This window comes from Xiphophorus couchianus, chromosome 8, assembly GCF_001444195.1.
Source record: "Xiphophorus couchianus chromosome 8, X_couchianus-1.0, whole genome shotgun sequence".
NCBI classification, from domain to species: Eukaryota; Metazoa; Chordata; class Actinopteri; order Cyprinodontiformes; family Poeciliidae; genus Xiphophorus; species Xiphophorus couchianus.
In genome coordinates this window covers 5,984,571-6,000,850 of record NC_040235.1, presented here as the reverse complement: position 1 = coordinate 6,000,850, position 16,280 = coordinate 5,984,571, and the positions used below count along the sequence as shown (strand labels likewise).

The 16,280-nt window shown below is 42.3% G+C and overlaps 1 protein-coding gene and 1 pseudogene across 1 annotated transcript in view; both read left to right on the top strand.

Moving 5' to 3' along the window:
* Positions 1-16,280, top strand: part of LOC114149750 (protein NLRC5-like) — a 1,536,511-nt gene that overhangs the window by 1,013,929 nt on the left and 506,302 nt on the right. The gene's annotated exons all lie outside the window — the stretch shown is intronic.
* On the top strand, positions 2,671-14,308 carry LOC114149822 (NLR family CARD domain-containing protein 3-like; annotated as a pseudogene).

Genomic DNA, 16,280 nt, shown 5'->3' with positions numbered 1-16,280 from the left:
GACCGGTTGGGCAAACTCCCAGAACCCTCCAGGACCCTGCTGAGGGTGTAGAGCTGGTCCAGTGTTCCACGACCAGGACGGAAGCCACACTGCTCTCCAAAGTTCGACTATCCGGCGGACCCTCCTCTCCAGGACTCCTGAATAGACCTGGCGAGGAAGGCTTAAGAGTGTGACCCCTCTATAATTGGAGCACACCCTCCGGTCCCCCTTTTTGAACAGGGGGACCACCACCCCAGTCTGCCAATCCAGGGGAACTGCCCCGATGTCCATGCGATATTGCAAAGTCGCGTCAGCCAACACAACCCTACAACATCCAGAGCCTTAAGGAACTCCGGGCAGATCTCATCCACCCCCGGGGCCTTGCCACTGAGGAGCTTTTTAACCACCTCGGCGACCTCGTCCCCAGAGATTGGAGAGCCCAACCCAGAGTCCCCAGGCTCAGCTTCCTCAATGGAAGGCATGTTGGTGGGATTGAGGAGGTCTTCAAAGTACTCTGCCCACCGGCCCACAACGCCCTGAGTAGAGGTCAGCAGCACACCATCCCCACTATAAACAGTGTTGGTGTCATACTCCTCCCCCCCCCAAATCACTGCCTACAGAATCTGAAACATAGAAATCATATATATTTTCTTGATCTTGTGTTTTCTTTTTCTGTTGTGCATTTTTCAAAATGGCCGTCATGATTGTAATGGAGAATTTATGTTTGTAATAAAATTGGCAGTAGTTATTACCAATGGTAGTGACAGCTAAGCAAAATGTTACGTTCACTAATTGCTCATTTGAAAACAAGAAGCTTAGTTAAGCTAATGCAAAACTGTTAAACACATAAGGCATTAAAAAAAGCCATTGCTAAAGTAATAAAATATTAGCAGACATTATCACTAAGCCACAAAACACGATAAATGGCTAAACATAAAGAAAATAAGTGGAGGCTGATGCTAAACCGCTAAGCACATTAAAATTTAGTGAGCGATAATGCTAAACCACCAAATACTATAAAATTAGCAGAAGCTAATGCTAAGCACAACTAGTATTCTCAGAAGCTACCACTAAATCACTAAACATCAGTTTCTGATTTTGCTACATATTATTATTTTAAAGGTGCATAAATAGGATGAGCAAAGTTGAAAACACATGAAGGAACCTAAAGTTCATCCATGTCATGAAAACAGGGAACATTTAATGTCCATAACTGGTTTCAAAGGCTCAAAATTAGCAGCCATCTTGAAAAATGTTGGTCATCCTGAAACTCAAGTGGCTGATGGGAAAACTGAGGGGCTAGCATGCTAACTTTTATGCCTGTATCTACACTTGAATTATTTTTACATTAAAATGCTGCATTTAAATTAACTAATGAACTTCATCATGTATAATTACATAATAGTCTACTATTATATAGATTATGTGGATGTTTACTGTGGAACTAGATGTCTTGTACTTTGCATCTGGCTCTATAGAATAACTTTATATTGTGGACTTGAACATGCCACCTGACATTAGGATTGGACTATAAATCTGAGTCAATATAAAACTAATCATCTCCACATTTAAAACTGGAAACACTTAAACTGATGCAATTTCTTGGTATTAACTTTATTCTGAACCTGTGCAGAAAATTTAACCTAAGATGTGTTATAAAAGCAGAGTCCCACAATATTTGAGAAACCAAATTTTTAAATGTTCGTGAGTTAGGAAATATATCTGCAATAGAGGATGCTCATCTGAAAAATGTAACCAGAAGTTCTGGTTAGACCTGTTTATAAAATTATCACAGATTTTAAATGTTTCAGAAACCAGGACTGAGATTTTAGTGTTTTGAGTCTGTTTCTGCAGAGTCTGCAGAAATTTCTGTTATCAACGAGAAAGATTATCTTTGTCTTTATTTCTACTCAAAGGTAGAAGTGTTCGAAGACCCATCTCACTGAACTGAACAGTCAGTCAAACACCCATCAGATGATTATATAGTGACAGCTAAAAAAGAACACAACTCAGATCTCTGTTTCCAGGTGGACAACAGAGTCACATCCTTACCCTGTCATGTAACTGACACTGTCCTCAATTTCAGGAGGAAACAATTTCAGTTGGACTTTCATTTAAAAAAAATCCAAAACATGAATGTCAGGAAATAAGAGAAACAGGTAGTCTCATCAGAAACAAACCTCTAGTTCTCCTTTAATAGAGCTAAACTCAGTTACAAGAGCTCTCACACAGTGACAAAACATTAAATTCAGGTTGATTGAAATTAAATCAGGGTTTCAACCTGGATCAGCAGAACCTCCTCAGCTGATCCTGGTTTTAAACAGAGACTGTCCTCACTCTGCTCACCACACTAAAATAATAATCTATGGTTACACAGGAACTACAAATTAGTTCAATTTTTCTGATTATTTTCTGTTTGTATTTATAGTCTGACCAGTTACTGCAGAATGAATAAAGCAGCTGTTCTGTTTTCTGGGCTCATTTCTCCTCATGATTCCATTATTTTCATCAGGACTTCTATTCTTCCTCATGAAGATTTTATTGTGATTCCTCTGATTTCACTTGGTTATGCCGCTTTGAAAGAAGAAACTAAAAAGCATGTGAGTTGTGACATCATAGGTCACAGTATCCCTGACATTTACTTTCAGTTTGAAAGTCAGTCTGTTTTTCAGACGTTCTTCTTCAACTCTTTTGACCGTTTGAACAAACCGTAAGTTTGCTTTGTTTCCTACTTAAACTTTGTCTTCAGGAACTTTCCTGTTTGTTTTTGCTCTCTGAAGTTTGGAGAACAGATTCACTTTTGATTTCAGCTCAAAGTTTCATCTCTCTTCCTTTTAAAGGTTAATTTTCAGGATTATTAGATTAGTGGTGAACTGCAATCAAACAACATGAACAGCTGATGTTTCTTTGGTTTTTCTCTGAACAAACTGCTTCATATGTCTATATCCTGAATTAAAGCTTTGAGTGCTGTTTCACAAAACAAGAATAGCAGATTAAGCCAGTGTTTTTCAGATATCCTGGCTTAATAAAGAATTGATTTTGTTTCACAAAAGCAGTAGCACATACAGTAGTTTACCATGGCAATTTATCCTGTGCAACTAGCCTGCTCCAACTCACGCTAACATTCATAATTAGTTAAGCCCGGTGCCTCACACCTATCAGAAATGAGTGTGTTTGTCATTGCTTCCACCTTTTTATTTGCATGTTTTGGTCTTTTTTGCACCCTGCATTAAAATACTGCAAATTCATTTTGGTATTCAGTCATGTACTACTTGTATTTTAACATTATGATGGTAGAAAATACTATTACCAATTTTTAAATGATTCACGTTTTACTGTTTGATTGTGTCTCTGAAGAATGTTGTTGTTAGTTTGTCGAAAGACAGATGTGAGGTTGTAACAAACCTCTGCACATGAAAAGTTGTTTTGTATGTTCCGAACATAAAAAAACAGAACATGTGGTTCAGGAGCAGGAGTAGTGAGAGAGAAGAGGGAGTGGGTGATGGTGGTAGACAGGTCCCAGCACAGGTAGCCCAAGTGAGCGACGCAGCTCATTGCAACAGCCTAGGCTCCGGTACGAAGACATAATGAGGGAGGGGGTCAGCAAAGGCAGTGAGTTTAGAGTGTGTGTGTTTATAGCTACAGTATTCTCCAGTGCAAGTGCATGTGTGTGCGGGGGTGTGCCTGTGTGTGTTTGCAAAGGCACACACACGCCAGTGAACACTGTCCATAGCTCCCAAGCCAAAGAACTTGATAAGTGATAGAGCGGTTATCAGCTGACCGAGGTAGAGCTCTGAATCAGGTCCATAGATGTCATGGGGAAAGGAGCAGGAGTAGTGAGAGAGAAGAGGGAGTGGGTGATGGTGGTAGGCATCACCAGATCCAAGTCGGGTAGTGGGAACAGAGCATCTTGTTCATAACATCCAGGATAATTTGAGATAGCCAGCCTTACATGTCTGACACAGGGGGAGCCAGATTCAGATGACAAAATGTAGAGATCAGGCTTGGAACCTGGGAGTAGTGATGAACTCTGAACTTTCAGAGCCACTTAAAGACAGTTACAAAGTCAGCCTTCTATCACGTGAAGAACATTTCCAGGATTCAAGAACTTATGTCTCAGCGAGATCTAGAGAAACTCATCCATGTGTTTATCTTTAGTCACATTAATTACTGCAACAGTGTGTTCTCATTAAAACCAAGAAGATAGAGCATATAGAACTAGTTTTAAAGTCCCTACACTGGCTCCCTGTAGCTCAGAGAATAGACTTTAAAATACTGTTGTTAGTTTACAAATCACTGAACGGCTTAGCACCACAATACATTAAAGATCTGCTGTTGTTGTATCAACCTTCCAGACCCCTCAGGTCTTCTAAACGAGGAGAAGTTTGGTTCACAAATCTGGAACAAACTTCCAAAAAACAGTAAAACAGCTGAAACACTGACTTTCTTTAGATCTCGACTCAAAACCCACCTGTTTAGAGTTGTATTTGAAACATACTCAATTAGGTATTTAACGACTTAATGTAATGTTTTGATTGTTGATTCTATGTTGCATGACTTTGTGTTTCTGTGTTTCTGATGATGTAAAGCTCTTTGAAATTACTTGCTGCTGAATAGTGCTATATAAATAAAATTTGATTGATTCATTTTGATTGACAATAATTTATTTTGGATAATTTTGGATAATTTATTTTTGGATTGACTCTGTTAAGTTTCCCATCTGCCTTAAAGTCTCACTGTTACATTTCAATGTTACATTTCAGCCAAATCAATCTCGCTGAGCTGAGCTTGCAACTTCTCCAAAGTCTGTTCCTTCCTGCCAGCAAGTTTCAGGAACTGCAACTGAACTGAGGTTCTCAACAAGAATCGCTTCCTGTTTGGTTCTGCTCACACAGCATCTGAGTCAGAGTGTTCACAGCAAGGCATTTCTTCATACAAACCGGGCAGCCTCTCAATGGCCAAAAAAGCTGCCAACACTTCCCAAATTTCAGGATATGTGAGGTACTGGCCAGCTCCAAAAAGCAGAAATCCTGTTATCAAAAATTCAATTTGGTATGCATTTTAAATGTTGGCAAACCAACTATATGGACAGAGACAGGGTCTTCCTTCTCCCAGGAATCCATCATCTATCCAGATGCAAATGTCCCATGGGGGCAGGAGGGCTGTCCTTTGCCCACTCTTGTCATCGGGACCAGATCCATACTCAATTTGGATTGAGTTTGCAATTTGGAAGATGTGCAGAGGCTCCAAGAAAGTTAGCACAGTACACAGAGCAAAGTAGCATGAGAATAAAAAGCATCAGCTTCACAGAGAAAAGAAAGAGAAAATCAATCCACTATCAGGTTCACACTTTCATATTCACTTCCATTGTTAATTTATATGTTTGAAGTTGTTCATTTGAGCAAATGGCAGACATGATTATGATGGTTTTTAGTTAAGAATGGCTTGAAAATGTCTCTGTTGAGCTAATTATGCACTCAAACAATGCACAATAGTTTATTATTGTTGCAGCAGTTTTTTCTTCAGTATGATGTGCTGAAGATCCCTTATTGATGGACAAGAACTTTGGATTTGGTGTTCCCTTGCCTGGATGCAGGTCACCGGGGCCCCATTCTGGAGCCTGCCCTGGAGGGGAGGCATGACTGCAAACACCTGGTGGCCGTGCCTTTACCCATGGAGCCTGGCCGGGCTCAGCCCGAAGAGGAGACATGGGTACCCCCTCCTATGGGCCCACCACCTGCATACTTGTTGCCCCCCATCTCGGCACCTGTATGTTGGAGTTTACCCCGGTGAACGAGAGGGTGGCCTCCTTCCGCCTACTGGTGGGAGGACTGGTTCTGACTGTTGTTTGTGTTTTTGCACCAAACACCAGTTCAGATTACCCACCCTTTTTGGAGTCCTTAGAGGGGGTACTGGAGAGTGCTCCTCCTGGAGACTCCCTTGTTCTGCTGGGGTACTTCAACGCTCACATAGGCAATGACAGTGAGACCTGGAGGGGCGTGGTTGGGAGGAACATCTCCCCTCTCTCCCCAAACTCTAGTGGTGTTCTGTTGTTGAACTTCTGTGCTCGTCACAGATTGTCCATAAAGAACAATATGTTCAAGCATAAGGTGTCCATATTTGCACTTGGCACCAGGACACCCTAGGCCTCAGTTTGATGATCGACTGTCATCGTTTCGTTGGATCTGCGGCTGCATGCCTTGCACACTCGGGTGAAGAGAGGTGCGGAGCTGTCAAATGACCACTACCTGGTGGTGAGTTCACTCTGGTGGTGGTGGAGGATGCTGGTCAGACCTGGCAGGCCCAAACGTGTTGTGAGGTTCTGCTGGAAATATCTAGCAGAGTCTCCTGTGAGATGGAGCTTTAACTCCCATCTCTGGGAGAACTTTGTACACGTTCCGGTATGACCGGTGTCACAGTCTGCATTGCCGGCAGTAAGTGAGGCTTGTTTCCAGTGAGAGTTGGACTCTGCCAGGGCTGCCCTTTGTCACTGATTCTGTTCATTACTTTCATGGACAGAATTTCTAGACGCAGCCACGGTGTTGAGGGTATCCATTTTGGTAACCTTAGAATCGCATCTCTGCTTTTTATGGATGATGTGGTCCTGTTGGCTTCACCAGGCTGTGATCTGTATCTCTCGCTGGAGTGGTTCACAGTCAAGTGTGAAGTGGCAGGATGAGGATCAGTGCCTCCAAATCCGAGGCCATGGTCTTGAGCTGGAAAAGGGTAGAGTGCCTTCTCCTGGTCGGGGGGATGTCCTGCCCCAAGTGGAGGATTTTAAGTATCTTCGGATCTTGTTCACGAATGAGGGAAGAACGGAGCAGGAGATCGACAGGCAGATTGGCGCAGCGCCTGCAGTGAAGCGGGTGCTGTACCATACTGTCGTGGCGAAGAGAGAGCTGAGTCAAAAATGAAGCTCTCGATTTACCGGTCGATCTACATTCCCACCCTCATCTATGGTCATGAACTTTGGGTCATGACTGAAAGAACGAGGTCGCGGATACAAGCGGCCGAAATGGGTTTTCTCTGTAGGGTTTCTGGGCTCTCACTTAGAGATAGGGTGAGAAGCTCGTCATCCGGGAGGGATTCAGAGTAGAGCCACTGCTCCTTCACATCGAGAGGAGCCAGTTGAGGTGGCTCGGGCATCTGGTCAGGATGCCTCCTGGACGCCTCCCAGGTGAGGTGTTCCAGGCACGTCCCACCGGGAGGAGGCCCTGGGGAAGACCCAGGACACGCTGGAGGGACTATGTTTCTTGGTAGGCCTGGGAACGCCTTGGTATTCCCCCAGAAGAGCAAGAACAAGTGGCTGGGGAGAGGGTGATCAGAGTTGATGTGCAGATGAATGATGTGTGTTTCCTCTGCAGGTGAAGGTAGAAAGTGTGTGTGAGCTGATGTGAATTCAGCAGCATGGATCAGTGTGAGGACAGAGAGGAGGGAGTCCCTCCCTGTAAAACCACTCTGTATGGGGAAGATGAAAGCCAGAGCAAAGGTCAGAGGTGAGGTCACCATCTCTTTTCACACAGCGTTCACTATATCAGGCCAGAACAGACGTGGTGATGAAGCTGCTGCTGCTCCTCTTTGCTGCTTCATCCACACTGAACAGATTAAGTTTTAATCATCATGTTTCTGTCAGGATCCATCAGAGACTCAAACCAGAACCAGAACCCAGCTGTGTGTCCTTGAAGAGTGACAGGTCAAAGAATGCGATCATTCACTTTAAATCTCCTGGATCTCCACCATCAGAGAGGTGAGCTGTTTCTAACTGCTGTAAGTGTGGAAACTGAATCAGTATGAACTCAGATGTTCCCAGTTATATTTATTTATTTGTTTGTTCATTTATTTATTTATTTAAGTTACGCTCCAAATAGGGAGTTCCCTAGTATGTAATTTCCTTTAACCTTAGATTTGCATGCGTGTACTCTGTGTTTGCATTTATGTATATACAAGCATGCAAATACCTAAAAGAGATAGAGGAAAACACAGAATTATTTATTCTCAACAGGATTTCCAGGATACATTTTAAAAACACTCATTATAACACCCAGGAGAGGACCACACATGGACACACACCCATATATTTCAATCAATCAGTCAATTTTATTTATAAAGCACCCTTCATACTAAAAGCAGCTCAAAGTGCTCAGTCCTCCTTCATGTCCACATCATTCAGATCTAATCATCAGAACCTGTTGGATGTCCCACACTGTCCTGTAGACCTGTGTGGACAGAGCCTTCACTTCCACTGTCCCCACTTTCTGGGACAATGTGTCCACCAGCATCAGATCTGCTGACAGTGTGGACTGTTTGGTGTGCAACATCAACTTCTTTTACACCTACTGACTGATTCTGGTGTTACTATAATTCATCTTCCTCTTTCTAACTCCTTTGTATTGTGTTCATGTGATGCTCTGTTGTTCTGCTTCAAGTAATTTTAGTGTGAAACTCTTGGTGATTTCCTCTGTGAATACTGCTGGATGAATATTTAGTGACTTCCTAATTGTTCCTGGTTCTTCCACAGAATGGACCAACAGAGCTCAGAGGTTCCAAGTTGTCCATCTGTCCAGCAGCATCAAACACAGCTGGACTCCATATTTATGGTCTGTAAATGTACAACTACTTTTATATGGGTTCTTTTCACATTCATCTGCAAGCTGGACTTTGTAGATCAGAGTACTGTCACTCTGTTCAACATCCATCTGGTGTTTGGCTCCATGATTTCAGTCTGATGTTTCCTTCATCTATTATTCTGTTCCAGCTGCTGGAGGACAATATTGTCACATTTGTGAAGAACGAGCTGAAGAAGATCCAGAAGGTTCTGAGTCCAGATTACCCAGAATGCCCAGAGAGTCAGACAGAAGATGATGGGGTGTTAGAAGGTGATGAAGAGCAGAGGAGGAGCAGCAGAGAGGCAGTGATGAAGATAATGCTGAACTTCCTGAGGAGGATGAATCAGGAGGAGCTGGCTGACCGTCTGCAGAGCAGTAAGAGGATTTTTACAAAGATTTAATCTGATGGATAAATCATACATTTACTGATATATGAAGAGATGGAATCACATTATTCAAACTTCTTCAGAATATAATTTTGATTTGTTCCTGATTTTACTTTGTATGTTTATTTAGAACATCTTCCTGCAGTTTGTCAACATCAACTTAAATCTGGTCTGCAGAAGAAGTTCCGGTCTGTGTTTGAGGGAATTGCTAAAGCAGGAAGTCCATCTCTTCTGAACCAGATCTACACAGAGCTCTACATCACAGAGGGAGGGACTGGAGAGGTCAATGATGAACATGAGGTCAGACAGATTGAAACCACATCCAGGAAACCACACAGACCAGAAACAACAATCAGACAAGAAGACATCTTTAAAGTCCCACCTGGAAGAGATCAACCAATCAGAACAGTGATGACAAAGGGAGTGGCTGGCATTGGGAAAACAGTCTTAACACAGAAGTTCACTCTGGACTGGGCTGAAGACAAAGCCCACCAGAACATCCAGTTCATATTTCCATTCACCTTCAGAGAGCTGAATGTGCTGAAAGAGAAAAAGTTCAGCTTGGTGGAACTTGTTCATCACTTCTTTAGTGAAACCAAAGAAATCTGCAGCTTTGAACACTTCCAGGTTCTGTTCATTTTTGATGGCCTGGATGAGAGTCGACTTCCTCTGGACTTCCACAACAAGGAGATCCTGACTGATGCTACAGAGTCCACCTCAGTGGATGTTCTGCTGACAAACCTCATCAGGGGGAAACTGCTTCCCTCTGCTCTCCTCTGGATAACCACACGGCCTGCAGCAGCCAGTCAGATCCCTTCTCAGTGTGTTGGCATGGTAACAGAGGTCATAGGGTTCAATGACCCTCAGAAGGAGGAGTACTTCAGGAAGAGATTCAGAGATAAGCATCAGGCCACCAGGATCATCTCCCACATGAAGACATCACGAAGCCTCCACATCATGTGCCACATCCCAGTCTTCTGCTGGATCACTGCTACAGTTCTGGAGGATGTGTTGGAGACCAGAGAGGGAGGAGAGCTGCCCAGAACCCTGACTGAGATGTACATCCACTTCCTGGTTGTTCAGACCAAAGTGAAGAAGGTCAAGTATGATGGAGGAGTTGAAACAGATCCACACTGGAGTCCAGAGAGCAGGAAGATGATTGAGTCTCTGGGAAAACTGGCTTTTGATCAGCTGAAGAAGGAAAACTTGATCTTCTATGAATCAGACCTGACAGAGTGTGGCATCGATATCGGAGCAGCCTCAGTGTACTCAGGAGTGTTCACACAGATCTTTAAAGAGGAGAGAGGTCTGTACCAGGACAAGGTGTTCTGCTTCGTCCATCTGAGTGTTCAGGAGTTTCTGGCTGCTCTTCATGTTCATCAGACCTTCATCAACTCTAGGGTCAACTTGATGAATGAAGATACACCATCATTTTTCTCTACATTTTTTAACAGATCAAATATAAATTATCTCCATCAGAGAGCTGTTAATCAGGCCTTAGAGAGTCCAAATGGACACCTTGACTTGTTCCTCCGCTTCCTCCTGGGACTTTCACTGCAGACCAATCAGAGACTCCTACAAGATCTGCTGACAGAGACAGGAAGTAGCTCACAGACCAATCAGGAAACAGTTCGGTACATTAAGAAGAAGATCAGTGAAAATGTGTCTGCGGAGAAAAGCATCAATCTGTTCCATTGTCTGAATGAACTGAATGATCGTTCTCTAGTGGAGGAGATCCAACAGTCTCTGAGTTCAGGAAGTCTCTCCACAGATAAACTGTCTCCTGCTCAGTGGTCCACTCTGGGTTTCATCTTAGCATCATCAGGAAAAGATCTGGATGTATTTGACCTGAAGAAATACTCTGCTTCAGAGGAGGTTCTTCTGAGGCTGCTGCCAGTGGTTAAAGCCTCCAACAAAGCTCTGTAAGGTCACATACTGTTACTGCAGTTATTTTTGACAAAGATAAATCTGCTAATAATGAGGTAAATATTGATTAATGTTGTTTCATTTTGTTTAGTAGTGCAATGTCTCCAAGATTTCATCCAATAGAAGTCCACAAGTAGAAGACAGATCAACTTCCTTCAGTGGTTAACCATGATGTTACACATTCAAGCAGCAAAACTCCTCTTTCTGATAAAACTGAAACTGGATTAATTCAAATCATTTTGGAATTTAATATTTCTCTTGCCAACCTCCTTGTTGCATGTAGTTCAGTTATTCAAGGTTGTAGAACCATCTACAGAATTAACCAATTTAAAAAAGAGCAATGTAAAAATTTACAAAATAAGAGGGTTCTTTCAGTCTGTCAAAGCAGAAGATTGTTGATTGGACAGAAAAATGTATATTTTGATTAACTGTTTAATGACAGATTTTTCTCCCTGTCTCATCAGACTGAGTGGCTGTAACCTCTCAGAGAGAAGCTGTGAAGCTCTGTCCTCAGTTCTCAGCTCCTAGTCCTCCAGTCTCAGAGAACTGGACCTGAGTAACAACAACCTGCAGGATTCAGGAGTGAAGCTTCTCTCTGCTGGACTGAAGAGTCCAAATGGCAAACTGGAAACTTTAAGGTACTATGGTTACAATTACTTGCTATGAGAGATGATGTTAAAAATATTTCAGTAGTAGATTTATTTGCAGATCCTTTCAACCTTTTCAAGAAAAACATAATTGAATGGAAAGTAAAACATACTTTTTGATTAACTGTATAATACCACATTTTTCTCTCTGTCTCCTCAGACTGAGTGGTTGTAACGTCTCAGAGAGAAGCTGTGAAGCTCTGTCCTCAGTTCTCAGCTCCCAGTCCTCCAGTCTCAGAGAACTGGACCTGAGTAACAACAACCTGCAGGATTCAGGAGTGAAGATTCTCTCTGCTGGACTGAAGAGTCCAAACTGCAACCTGGAAACTCTCAGGTAAAAACTTCTCAATCCTGGTGAATCCAGATTTCTGTCAGCCACCTGATATAAGAGTATGTAATTAATATTTCAATAAGAGACTGTGAGGTGGCTAACTATGTCCAAGTCTCCACACATAAACATGACTAGTTTTCATTCACTCAAGGCTGAAATAACCAATAAGAGAGACATTTCAAAACTTTTGGGTCAGGCTTTGAATGATGATGTTAGTCTGCATACTTGATAAATTGCTGCATCCTAGCAATGCAATAAGGGAGCATTACTGCAGATCCTTCTTCCAAGCAGCTGTTAGGCTTTTTCATCCATTCTACATGTGACAAATGTTGAATTGTATCACATACAGAACTGACCACTTTCTTGAATGTCTTCCTCTCCTGAAAATGACCAGAAGAGATCTCATTACCTAATGAGATCTCATATCCTCATTATGTGATGAATTGTGTCTGCAGCTTATCAGGCTGTTTGGTCTCAGAGGAAGGCTGTGCTTCTCTGGCCTCAGCTCTGACCTCCAACCCCTCCCATCTGAAAGAGTTGGACCTGAGCTACAATATTCCAGGAGACTCAGGAGTGGAGCTGCTGTCGACTGGACTGAAGGATCCACACTGGAGACTGGAAGCTCTCAGGTATGGAGGAACCTGCTGCAGGAGCAGAGAAGGTCTGATAGAGGAGGAAGAGGGAGAAATGTCTTTAGTCAGTCTGCTGGAAAACATTTAGTTTGCAGCTAAATATCTAGTTTACAGCCAAGGCATTTATAAATGAATGGATAACATTTTGAAACCCCCTTTGTCTCCTATGACGGTTTAATAACTCAAATTAGTTGAGAGCTGGAAAGTTACCTGCTGTTGGTGTAGTAGCAGAGATGTTCTGCTTCATGGACTAAATCAGGTTGGAAAGAAGAGAGATCTTTTCTAAGCTGCTGGATAACTGCTTCTGAAACATTTCAACTCTTTCTGGAAATGAATGTAATATCAAATCAATGGATGTAGAGCTGAACAGGAGAAGAACCTGAAGCTTTCTTCTTGGCCTGTCTGAGTGCAACAGCAATCAGACAGTCATTTTAGTCTGACTTCATCTGGAAATATTTCATTGACCCAGAATCAGTTTGAAGGCAGGCCAGCTGCTCATCAGAGCTGAGATCTTCTCTGTCCTCCATGCTGGAAAAGTACAAGTCCAGCAGCTCCTGATCAGTGACATCAGAGCATGACATCATCAGTACAATGATGATGTCATTTCCCTCTCAGAGAAGCTCAGAAATCTGAGAGGAAAGATTAAAACAAAGACTCTCTGGACTGTTGGATCTGCTGGTTCTGGTTCCAGATGGTCCTTGGACACCTTCACAAGCCATTACTGCAGCTGCTGGATTCAGGATGCTGCTTCTTCTTCTTGGTCTCACTGTAAATGTGTGCAGCAGCGCCACCTGGTGGTGTTGGTTGGTAGAGAAAGTACTGAAAGGTTAGAGGTGTTTTTCAGAGGTGTGTGTGAAGCCTCTCCCTGGTTTGTGAATGTGAGCTTAATATCACAGCACAGTTTTCTGTCTGCTCTCAGCTCTTCTTTCTTTGTCTGGATTTCTACAAGTGGACGTGACCAAATGTTGGACTGTTCCTGTGTCAGTGGAGGACAATGTGTGTCTGAGAGACATGTAATGTCCATGTTTGCTGCTGAAAGAGACTGATGGTCTGACCCCCCTCCTCCTTTCAGGGTGGAGCCTGCTGGAGTCCAATTCTTGACACCAGGTCCATGGAGACTGAAAAGATGTAAGTGTGTTTTTCATCTGATTCATGACAACAAAGCAGCTCACATTCAACCATTTTCAAATGGTCTCATCACTCATTCAGGAGTCATCATCAAAGTGTCAATAAATGATCAATAACTGCAGCTGGATTGTGTTTGTTCTCTCCATCAGATTCCTGTCAACTCACCATCAACACAAACACAGTGAACAGAAACCTCAAACTGTCTGAAGACAACAGGAAGGTGACATATGTGGAGGAGCTTCAGTCCTATCCTGATCATCCAGACAGATTTGATTATTGGTATCAGCTGCTGTGTAGAACTGGTCTGACTGGTCGCTGTTACTGGGAGATCGAGTGGAGAGGAAAAGTTGATATATCAGTGAGTTACAGAAGAATCAGGCGGAAAGGAGACAGTGGAGACTGTTGGTTTGGATTGAATGATCAATCCTGGAGTCTGAGCTGCTCTAATGTTGATGGTTACTCTTTCTTGCACAATAACAGAGAAAAACGTCTCTCCTCCTCCTCTGTCTCTAACAGAGTAGCAGTGTATGTGGACTGTTCTGCTGGCATTCTGTCCTTCTACAGAGTTTCCTCTGACTCACTGATCCTCCTCCACACCTTCAACACCACATTCACTGAACCTCTGATTCCTGGATTTACAGTTTGGTCTGGTTCCTCAGTGTTTCTGTGCTGAGTCTAAAGAATCTCCTCCTGTTAGAAAAACTTTCTCACTGCATAAATAATAGTTCAGTCTCTACATGTCTGTTTCATTCAGAGACATGTTTTTATGGATCCAAACTGTTTCTTGGTGAAACTCTTCTACACGATTCTTTAAAACTTTCTTCTTCTCGTTTTTAATAGATTTAAGCTGGCATTATTCCAGGATTATTCCAAAATCCGTGTTTTTTTTTTGTTTTCAGTCAAAGATTCACAATGAATATCAGAACATTGTGTTTCCCTCTTGTTGTCAGGACTCTGGGTTTTTGGGTTTGGGTTTTGGTCTTATTTATCATTATGTCTTAGTTCTCTTTGGGTTAGCCCTTCATATTTCTTTTGATTTTATTATTTCAGGGCTGCAGATGCAGATATTATTATTATTATTATTATTATTAAACCCCTACTTTCTCATACTATAACCTCTGAAACTGCTCTTCAACTAAATGCAGTCCTTGCTAATACTGTTTCCTACTGATAGCAATCTTGATATTGAAGCTCTTATTCTAAATTTTAACAATGCATGCTCAAATGCTCTAAATACCGTATCTCTCTTAAAAACTATAAAAACTACAAAAAAGAAACTTTTAGAGCCGTGGCTTAATGAAACCACTCGTTCACTCAGACGGGAATGTAGGCGAGCTGAGAGGAGGTGGAAAAAAGAAAAATTGCAGGTTTCATTTGAAATTTTGAAAGGCAGTTTATTTACTTATCAGAATTATCTCAAATTAGCTAAATCTAAATATTTCATCAATCTTGTAGCTTCAAATAGGCATAGGCCTCAAGTCCTTGTTAATGTCCTGGATAGGATTTCTAATCCCTCGGCTATATCTGGCCCTTTAGCCTCTGTTGAACTTTGCGAGGCTTTCTCTAAGTTTTTCACAGAAAAAATTTCTTAGCAGCTCGAATACCCTGGTAGATTTAGATTCCCAAGAAATGCCACACAGCATAGCTATTCTGGAGCATTTTCAGCCAGTTTCTTTAGATGAACTGACCTCAGTTATTAAGCATCTGCAGCCATCAAATTATTCTTTGGATTGTCTTCCTACCCATCTGATAAAATACATTTTTGTCACTTCTGGCCTCCATCCATCCATTTTCATAAACCCTTGTCCCTAATGGGGTCAGGAGGTGCTGGTGCCTATCTCCAGCTAACGTTCCGGGTGAGAGGCGGAGTACACCCTGGACAGGTTGCCAGTCTGTCGCAGGGCAACACAGAGACAAACAGGACAAACAACCATGCACACACACACACACACACCCACCTAGGGAGAATTTAGAGAGACCAATTAACCTGACAGTCATGTTTTTGGACTGTGGGAGGAAGCCGGAGAACCCGGAGTGAACCCACCATGCACAGGGAGAACATGCAAACTCCGTGCAGAAAGACCCCGGCCGGGAATTGAACCCAGGACCTTCTTGCTAGCCTATATATCTTAATGGTGATAAATGCCTCATTGCTGTCAGGTTGTGTCCCATCAAGTCTTAAACATGCTGTGGTGCATATTAAACATGCCCTTCTTAAAAAACATAATCTAGACTCAAGTGTACTAGGAAATTTTAGGTCCATTTCTAAACTCCCTTTTTTATTTAAGCTCCTTGAAAAATTAGTTTTTATTCAGCTTGAAATGTTTTTAAAAGACAATAATATAACTGAGACATTTCAGTCTGGGTTTAAAGCTGCTCATAGCACTGAAACAGCTTTGCTTTGAGTGTATAATGATCTTCTTTTAACAGTTGATTCAGGCAATGTTGCATTTTTATGACTTCTAGATCTGAGCGCTGCATTTGACACTGTAGATCATCAGATTCTTTTATATAGATTAAAACACTGTGTTGGCCTAAGAGGCCCAGTATTTGAATGGTTTAAGTCTTATTTAGAAAACAAAATTTTCTCAGTTCATCTTGACCAATGCTGTTCTGGGGCCAAATCTTTGAAGTACGGCGTCCCT